The sequence below is a fragment of the Gouania willdenowi genome, unplaced genomic scaffold (assembly GCF_900634775.1).
Source record: "Gouania willdenowi unplaced genomic scaffold, fGouWil2.1 scaffold_296_arrow_ctg1, whole genome shotgun sequence".
Lineage (NCBI taxonomy): Eukaryota > Metazoa > Chordata > Actinopteri > Blenniiformes > Gobiesocidae > Gouania > Gouania willdenowi.
The window spans coordinates 205092-214933 of record NW_021145056.1 but is presented as its reverse complement, the minus strand read 5'-3'; the positions used below and the strand labels follow the sequence as shown (position 1 = coordinate 214933).

At 43.0% G+C, this 9842-nt stretch overlaps 1 non-coding gene across 1 annotated transcript in view; it reads right to left on the bottom strand.

Moving 5' to 3' along the window:
• Positions 1 to 9836: 9836 nt before the first annotated feature.
• LOC114459330 (5.8S ribosomal RNA) overlaps positions 9837 to 9842 on the bottom strand; it is a 154-nt gene continuing 148 nt past the window's right edge. The window contains exon 1 of the ribosomal RNA XR_003673311.1: positions 9837 to 9842. This exon is cut by the window's right edge and continues 148 nt beyond it. This is a non-coding gene — a ribosomal RNA (5.8S ribosomal RNA).

Genomic DNA, 9842 nt, shown 5'->3' with positions numbered 1-9842 from the left:
TACCTTATTCAGGTCCACTGGATAACATTTGTCTTTCTTCCTCTTTGTCATTGATAGGATGATTGAGGAGTTGCAGCGTCACCACATGGTAGTGACTGATATCCCTCCAACTCTGCCCGACCCAGTTCCAGGTCCATCAACCACACAGCAACCACAGAGTGCTGAGCCTGAGGAGGGCGAACCTGCATCTGACATTGCTTCTGTGAGCAGTGGAGAGACCTTTCAATGGTGAGTCCCACCTTCATCTTTGTTTCCTTTGATAGATGAACTACAAGAAGAATCATCTTCCTGCTTGTGTCTCTTCAACCTGGAACATAACAGGTCTTTTTAACAAAATGCATTTCCCAAAATACAGTGTCCCAGACGTGCAGTGGCAGAGAAAGAACAGGACGCTGATGGCAGACAAAGGCCTCTACCAGAAGCACTCCCTGGACCATCCTCTGCTAAAGGACTTTGCCACTTACCTGGAGAAGGAGCTCTGCAACGAGAACTTTAAACCGGAGGTGAGGACTACCATGAAATAGATATATACTGTATATATTATATATTTATATAGTCCCAATATCAGAATGTCATTTAACATGTTTTCTCTTTAAACAGTTTAATGAAAAAAATAAAATACAAAATATTATATAATCTCATGTTATTATTATTATTATTATTATTATGTTGCAAAGTTACAGCCGTAATGCCATGGTCTTACATTTTCACTCAAGCTGTGAAAACATCATATGTGCTGACTTTAGCGAAATGAGTGAAAACACAATAATTCTAATAATGTTTCACAATTGACAAAATTAGTCCCATAGTGTTAAAATCTGCTAAAGTTATCCAAAAGCATCCAAATATCAGAATGTCATGTAACATGTTTTCTTTTTTTAGGTGGACAATGTTTCAAGGTACCTCTACTACGCTGACCCACAGACACCATCCCTGCGGTTTGTCATGGACAGAGAGAAGCTCAGGGCCTACATGTGTGAGCTCAGTGATGCAAAGCTGTCAAAACAAACACAGCTGAACTACTTGAAGAGCTTGAAAAGGTTAATAGCATTTTTTTTAGTTTTTCCACATAATATCAACACTTTGTAGACAATGGTGGTATTTTGCTTCAGTACATGTAAATACTTACAATCCTTGCACTTCCTCCAACAGATTCCTTTATTTCCACACTGTAAACACCAGCCTCAGTCGTGATGATGCAGAGCTCCATGCGCAGTGCAAGGGCTTTATGGAGTTCATTGGGTTGCGCCAGAAGGTTTGCTCAAAGCAAGTGAGCAAGAGATCACCCAGAGGAGGTACGTTGAACTATTATATCAGTGAATTGGAATACAGAACAGATAAGTGAGCAATGTGTCTGATAATGTTATGATCATTCATTTTATTATTTTCCTCATAGGCACTCCCTGTTGACTGCACCGGAAAGTCTGACACCAGCAGAATGCTGGACAGTGCTGAGGGTGGCCAAGAAGGACTTCCTGGCCGTTATCGGGAAGGTCTTCAAAGACAAGAACGCCGTGCTGGTGATGGCAGAGTGCAGCTTTGTGGTAAACTATCTACAGGCAGTGGTGATCCTAAGACACCTCCAGAGACCTGGCGTGGTTGAGCACATGACTGTGAGTATTATTGTGCTCTTTTTTATCTTTATTGGTTCTAATATCTTTTGACATTTTGTAACCAAACAATATGCTATCCTTGATTTGCAGGTAAAGGAGTGGGTTTTAAGGGTAACGGACACACGTGGCAACGCTGTCATCGGCGTGAAGGCAGCTCAGCAGGTGGCCACATTTGCCCTGTCTCAGGAAGAGGAGATGGTAGGTTCAAGTTCAAAGTTCAAGTTTCCTATGACACCTATTCAAAGCAGAACTTAATCTTTATTGCTATTTTCCTCTGTCAACAGTGGTGTTGATACATACTACACCAGGGTGCGGCCCCAACTCCTCAACTCCAAGAAGCGGAAGAGAGACGGACACAGAGGAAGAGAGCGATTCTTCGTCTCCACGACGGGGATGCCCATCTCCAATGCTTCCAATGACCTGAACCGTCTGCACAGCAAGTAAGCAAACCACCATGATTACTTTCACCTCATATAGACTTCTACTCATAGCTGTCTTATGCCCCAGATAAGAAGTGTTTATACATCTCATTTTAATAAACTGTTTAAACTCTGATTTTAGATACAAACTTAAGCCAGTGACCAGCCAGACAGCACGTCGTGTCTTTGAGACAGCAACTAAGACTCTGACAGAGGTCGAGAAGTCCCTGGTTGCTGACTACCTGACCCATTCAACTGCAACAGCTGAGAAGCATTATCGCATGATGCAGCCGGACAACGTTGGGTTGGCCTCTCATGTGTTAGCTAAGCTAGCTAGTGATTCGGGGTAAGCATGTTTCCACATTTATCAACACGATTAATAACATCTAATATTATACCTGTTCTATAATAACCTTAATTCTTCTTTTTTTTTCTCTATAGTGCTGAGTCTGCTGGTGACGGTACCAGTGCTGACCATGGTCGTGTCCGTGGTGCCGCTCATTCTGTCCCAGGTAATGTGCAAATGGATGTCCAGGCAGCGTACAACAGACTTGTGGAAAGTCACCCGGTGACTCTGGATGGGGTTGTGCCGAGCAAGGCTGAGCGCAAGAAGTTCTCCGCTGACGACCAACGGGTCCTGTATGAGAGATGGTTGAAGGCCCAGATGAAACTGCGCAAGCAGCACGTTCTCGGTGAGATTTTTAATTAATGAATAGCTTTCACTTATACTCTTCCTGTCTAACATTACCCTATCTCCTTGACAGCACACTTCTCCTGCCGTCTCCCGGCAGAGAGCCGTGTGGCCTCCTGGCTTACCAAGCAGGGGTGGAAGAGCAACATCCCCTCCGCTGCCCGCATCGTCAAGGAGTGGAAGCCCTCTGGATCTGAGGACACTGTGATGGACTCCAGCCAGATCCGGAAGATGACGAGGACGCAGAAGTGGAAAGGACTTCTCGTCACTGACGTTGAAGGCAAGGGGAAGGGCGTGGTTGCAACACGCAGGTTCCAGGTTGGTGAGGTGATCTGTGATTACCACGGACGGGCCATCACAGCCAAGGAGGGAAAGGAAATACACGTGAACACCAGTGAGGAGGAAACTGGGTACATGTTCTTTTACAAGGACAAGAGAGGGCGTTGCATGTCCATGGATGCACAAAAAGAATACTGTGAATGCCACCCCGAAATGCAGACTGTTGGCCGGCACATCAACCACGCTGGGGAGGGTGCAAACCTGAAGACCAGACTGTACACCGTGGACACAGATGGGGAGGAGAAGGATGTAATCCTCTTTATTGCATCCAAACACATCGAAGTGAACGAGGAACTGTTGTTTGACTACGGTGTGAACTAGAGTTCTTTTGGTGGGGAGGGTGAAAACCTGGCTTGGCTCTCCTGAACACGTTGTGCTGGGCCATAGGCACTTTGGCCCTGGGGTTGTAAACCATTCATACCACTTAGACTGATGTACACCTTTCCAGTCTCTGCAGCAAAACATGAGAATGAGTGGGTTTTAGGGATTATATTATATATTATACACAATCCACCATCTACACACAGCACCAATGGGCTTGCAATGGTAGGATGTCCACACAGACACAGTTGTGCCAGGTTGTAGACAAGCTCCCACTTCTGACCCTCGTTGCATACCCATCATACTGCTCACACTGCTTCACACCACTTACACTGATGTACACCTCACACACTCATTCTCATGTTTTTACTGACTCATTGTGCTGTTTATATTGTAAATATTTTCTACTGTAAATAAAGTGCATGGTTTTTAACTTGAATTTGTGTGTTTGGTCTTTTCTTAACCAACTTAATAGTGTCTATGGAGCTATTTTTTTTAAAGGGCCCTTAATGTTTCCACTAATGTTAGTTTTAAAGATTTAAACTGTATTGAGTTTCTCCTGTGTTATGAAGCTTTTGTTTGTTTGCTGTTTTTTAGCTGGAAGGTTTTAACAAACTTAATGACTATTGTTCGGCTTGTTAATCAAGGCAATAAACTAAGATTAAGGAAGATATCCAGTTGTCCTTAATGTTTCCTCTGAAATATACTGTATGTCAAAAATAAAACTCCGTTAATCTGCATTGAAGACAAAGTATTTTATTTTGAAATTAATCCCCCCATTTCCGTTGTGAATTCACACAACACACGAACAACCACAACAAATTAAAAAATGACCGCAACACATTTACATATTACTGCAACACTTTTACAAAAGGTCAAAACAAATGAACAAATATGGAAACATTTTTACAATTACAATGTGCCTTTGTAAATCTGTCTCAACATTAGTAAAAGTGTTTTGCTATTTGCATTTAAAAAAATAAATAAATAAATAAATTATATAGTAAATTTGTTTTCAGAATTGTAAATTTGTTGTGGCATTTGTAAAAGTGTTGCAATAATTTGTAAATATGTTGTGGTATTTGTAAATGTATTTTGCACTTCTCAGCCACCGTAGTTATGAGACAATTTGTGCATTTCTGTTGTCCTTTTGTGTATTTTTCCTATAAAATTTGTGATTTCTGGAGTTATTGTGTATTTGTGTTGGTTTTTGTAATGATGTGTATTTATGTTGTTGGTGATGTAATGTATTGTAAATTGCACAACTTATATGTGACAAGATAAAAAGCAATGCACACATAGTTTAGATTAAAACACTGAGTTGATGAGTTTAAATACTTAAATACCACTTGAATGTTAAAAGACAGTTAAAAGTGTTAAAAGAGTGTTAAATAGACATGATTTACTTCACTCTTTATTGTTACAATTCTGACTGAGTGATGTTTATCTGTGATCCACTGAGTGTTCTGAGTTAGACTATCTGGGATGGATTGGTTTTGTCTCCGCCCCCACACGTGCTGTTTTTCTCATTCTACTAACGCTCCTGATGGAGGAATCAGACCTGAATCACATTTGTGATCATTTCTCCTCTTTTCAGGTATGTTTATAGTCAGAAACACAGCTTATATGTCAGAAATAAGTGACTAACAAATGAAGAGTTTCATGACGTTGTAGTTTTGATATTTGAGTTTGATAAGAGTTCAGTTTTATGAACAGTAGTAAGTTAGCAGACTGTGCCATGTGTAGCGTGTTCAGTTGTTAGCTTCTGTTTCATATGAGCATGTGTTTAAAATATGTCTCCAGGGACTAAAATTAGCTTTTGATAATGTTTGTTGTTGCCAGGATTCATTTTTAAAAGTCACAAGATGCACCAGCTCAGATATTTTCATGCTGCATTTTATTTGAACTAGATTTATATTTGAGAAAGTGAAAGTATAGAATACAGTTGTTTAAGAGTGTTGTGTGTGGTGTAATGATTTGAAAAACAATAATTAAAACATTTTAAAAGTAACATTTTAATCAGTGTTTTTATTCATCTAAATGAGACATTTCAGGGGATCCAATTTGAATTCCAGGCGACCCCACATTGGGTCACGACCCCAAGGTTGAAAAACTGCATTACATTATTCTGTTTTTGAAGTGTGCAGGAGTAGGGGGTACATAGCTTCAAGTTAAATGTCTGAAGGGGTACAGGACTGTGAAAAGTTAGGGAACCACTGCCATAGAACATCAATAATTCTACTGCTTGTGTTTCCAGCTGCTGGGAGTGAGGACAGATGTTTTAGAGGAAGAGATGGACTTCTGGTGTCTGATGAGGAGGATAGCACAGCTGATGGAGAAGCTGGGTGGATAGATTGGTCTCCATCCTTCAGAAGTCTGGATCTTTCTGCTCTGTGTTCAACGTTACAGAAGAAACTGGAAAATGAGCCCAAATATCAAGCAACCCACCACAAAAGGCTGCATTATGGACCACCCCCCAAAAGACCTGCTCCATCTTTTTATGACCCTGAAGCAGCCAAGAGGCACAAGAGTTCAAGTTTTAGTGTGTGACCCAGACAAGGGAACACAGTGTAAAGTTTGTTTTTTTATTTTAAATAAAGCTCTACTTTCATTATGTTCCTCCTATCTCTCTTATTCTCAATAAACTGTTATTGTGATGTGTAGTTCTCACTAAATAATATTAGCAATAATAATAATTAGTATCATAATTAATTACAGCCATTCACAGTGGGGGGTTGAAGATTGAAGCAGAAAAAAGAATTTGTTTCTGTCTCGTTTCATTCTTTTGTAATCAGCTGTTGAATAGAGCAAGTTTGACACAAATCTAAAGTTTCAGTTTCAGACCAAAAAGCTGAGAAAAAGCCTTTTTCTAAAAAGTGACTTGTAAGCTTTTTATTTTTTTTAACTCTAACATCTGGACATTGTTTCCTTATATGTAAAAACTAACACTGAGACAGGGCTTTTGATGAGAAAATTCATTTTATTTTGCTATAGAGGTCAGAGTTGAATGGATTTCTTACCGTATTTCAGCGTTCCTCCAAGTCTCTCCCATCAGTCTGCACACACACAACTTCCTCTTCCTCACGGACATGCAGAGTGTCACTGCTTTTTAATTTTATCTCACCATCGCCACACTCCAATAATCCACTAAAGTTCTACACATGCTCTTGTTGGCTACACTGGTGGAAACATCAGCATCATCTCTCGTAGAGACATTTTCTGTCTTGTAAACTCCTTTCCTCTCCATCTGAGCTCTGCATTCAAAGGTGCTGCTACCACCTACATGTCCCCTATTATTTTGATATCTGGTTCACAGTTAAGGCCCATCCTCCCCCCGTCGATCACACAGACGTTACTTCCTCTTCCTCTCGACACGTAGCGGTTACCGTTTAGCTCAGTTAGTTGATGGTTTTATCTCAGGTCCACATATTCTGTGTTAGTATGTGGTGCTGTGAGCTGCTGATACTTCACAATATCACATGTTCCTGCTTCTTCCTCCTTAGCTAATGGTAGCATCAGAGGCTAATCTCACATCTTCTCTAAACTATCAGACTATTCCATTAACTGGTCAAAATCATCAATCCTTCCATTAACAAAAAAATCATGAAACCTGGCAAACCAAAACCCACAATACCCCTCCCCCACATATATAATTAAATATCTAGGCTTAAATATATCACCAAACCTAAATGAATGAATTAAACTGAACCTGGATCCACTGTTGGATAAAGTCACAGAAGATCTGCAGAGATGGAACAATCTCCCTATCTTACTGCTTGGCAGAATAGCCTCAGTTAAAATGAAAATCTTACCTAAAATAAACTATCTGTTCTCTATGATCCACTGAAACCACCAACACAACGGTTCAAAAGATTAGATTCTGCAATTACAAAATTCTATGCTAGGAATAAAAAACCCAAAATAAGCCTTTCAACCCTTCAAAAAAATGAAAACGAGGGAGGGTTGGAAGCCCCTAATTTCATACATTATTACTTAGCAAACCAAATATTATAATTAACAGAATGGCTAAAACCAAAAGAATACCACAACACCTGGCTAGAAATAGAACAGCTAGACTGCAAACATATTAAACTCTCTGATCTCCCTTTTATCTCTACGACCCTCAAACGTCATAACTGCTTTAAAAACCCACTGATTGCCTCCACCCTGACTGCATGGTGGAAAGCCCTGGACATTACAAATGTTCAATTAAAAACTAGCGTGCTGTCTCCAATCTGGCACAACCCCAACTTTAGACCTTTAGGCCTCTGCTGGTGGCACTCGTGTGCGGTGCCTGGCTGGGGGTGCTTAGGGAGAGCCAGGGTTGCCTCCCTGTGGAGGGTGCTGTATGGTGGTGCCGTGCAGGCCTGTGCTGGCCCTGGTGTGGGCACTGGCCTCTCTCCTGCTCGGCCGTCCCCTGCTTTAGCGGGGCCCGCTATGTGGACGGGCCGGGCTCATACCAGACAGGCCTCCTACATGGACACTTCACTCACTCCCAGGTGGTCTGGCTCACCCACTTGGTGCACCACACACATTTACCCAACCTTTGGGGGGCTGGATGGTGAGGCCAGGGTTGGAGGGGGCCGCCTCCTGTGCTACTAAGTAGTGGCGCAGGGGCGGCACTCCCACCTCTGGCTGCCCTACTAATCCCTCCAATTTTATTTACACCTCAACACACCACCCCCTGGAGGGTGGGACCACCACTTCCACCCTCCGGAGCTATTGCACCACATGCACATATTTATTTATTTATTTATTTATTTATTTATTTATTTATTTATTTATTTATTTATTCAGTTCATTTCCGACATGGTTGCATTCACAGAAATTCATTTGACATTCAGAGCAAAATCACATCATTGTTTTTTTTTTTTTTTTTTGCATGCCGGAAAGGGCGACGGAAAAAAGCATTATGCTTATCCAGATCCGTCCCCTAATTTGAACACAGATAATTTTACATCCAACCTCGTTTCTTTTTTTTTGTCCTTTTTTATGTGATGTGTTCTCGTCTGCAGTCATTGTTCCTGTTGTTACTCCTCTTCACTGTCCTTTTTCTCCGTATCTTTGGCGCTCAATGACCAGTTAATGAGTTCCATGTCGTCGCTGTAGAGTTTAATGAAGAGTTGACTTGAGATCTGTATGTGTGTAGAAATGTACTCCTCGTTTTCTCCTTAAATTGTTTCAGATTATCGGACTGTTGTGTCTCTGCGTCAAGGCTGTTCCAGAGGTTCATGGCTCTATACACAAAACTATGTTTGCCAACGTTTGATATGACCCTGTTTGGTCTAAACACATTATTATGTCTGAATTCATAGGAATTTTGATTGTATGTGAAACGTTTTTGTATTCGATGTGGTAGTATTTTTGATGAAGCCCTAAATGTGTGTATTTGTGTGTTGTAGTATTATTTCTTGCAGTTTTAGATATTTTGACTTCTCAAATAATTCGTTTGTGTGTGTGTTGTGTGGTACTTTATGTAAAATTCTTATAGCTTTTTTTTGTTGTTTAAATAGTGGTTCAAGATACGTTTTGTAGTTATTACCCCATATTTCGGAGCAGTAATTTAAGTGCGATGCTATGAGTGAAGAATAGATTGTTTTAAGTGATTTGGTATGTAGGATTTGTTGAAGCTTCCATAGGATGTAACTGCTTTTGGCAACTTTGTTGTAACCCTAGGCCCCCGAGCGACACCGGGCAAGCGGTCTTCCGTACGCCACATTTCCCACGCCCGCCCGACGGACGGGGATTCGGCGCTGGGCTCTTCCCTCTTCGCTCGCCGCTACTGAGGGAATCCTGGTTAGTTTCTTTTCCTCCGCTTAGTAATATGCTTAAATTCAGCGGGTCGTCTCGTCTGATCTGAGGTCGTGGTCGAGGTGGGCTCGAGGGCAACGAGGGGCCCTCGCAGCGCGTGGCTCTCTCCCGGGGAAGAGAGGCTCACGGCAAGAGATAGAGTTGTGGGGGGTGCCGAAAACCACCGGGGGCTAGAGCGCGACAACGCCGCGCTCCGTCGAGGCCCGCGGCCCGGCCCTCACCCGCGCTCCAACGTCCAAAAACAACCCTAACCCGCCCAAACGTCGAAGCCCTTTGGCGCACGCGTAACGCGGGCAGCGCGGAGAGACCAAGGGTCCACCGGCAGCCGCGCCCGACTCGTGCAGGCATCGTGTCGGGACGGGCGGGGGGGAGTTTAGGTGGCGCCCCCACGCACCCGGAGGCACGTAGGGGAGGGAGGTACGGGTAGAGCGAGGGACCGGCGCGGGACCTCGGGGAGGAGCGGGCAGGTGCGCGACCACAGCCCCGGGGCCGGACGAACCGATGGCTCCCACTGTCTGCCGTTGGGGGGACGAAGGCCCAAAGAAAAGGGCCTGCGACTGCCCCAGCCGCGGCTCCAACCGAGCCACCCACCCCACCGGTGAGGATGAGGGGGTGGCACGGCAGCTCCGATTGATGGCAAAGCGACCC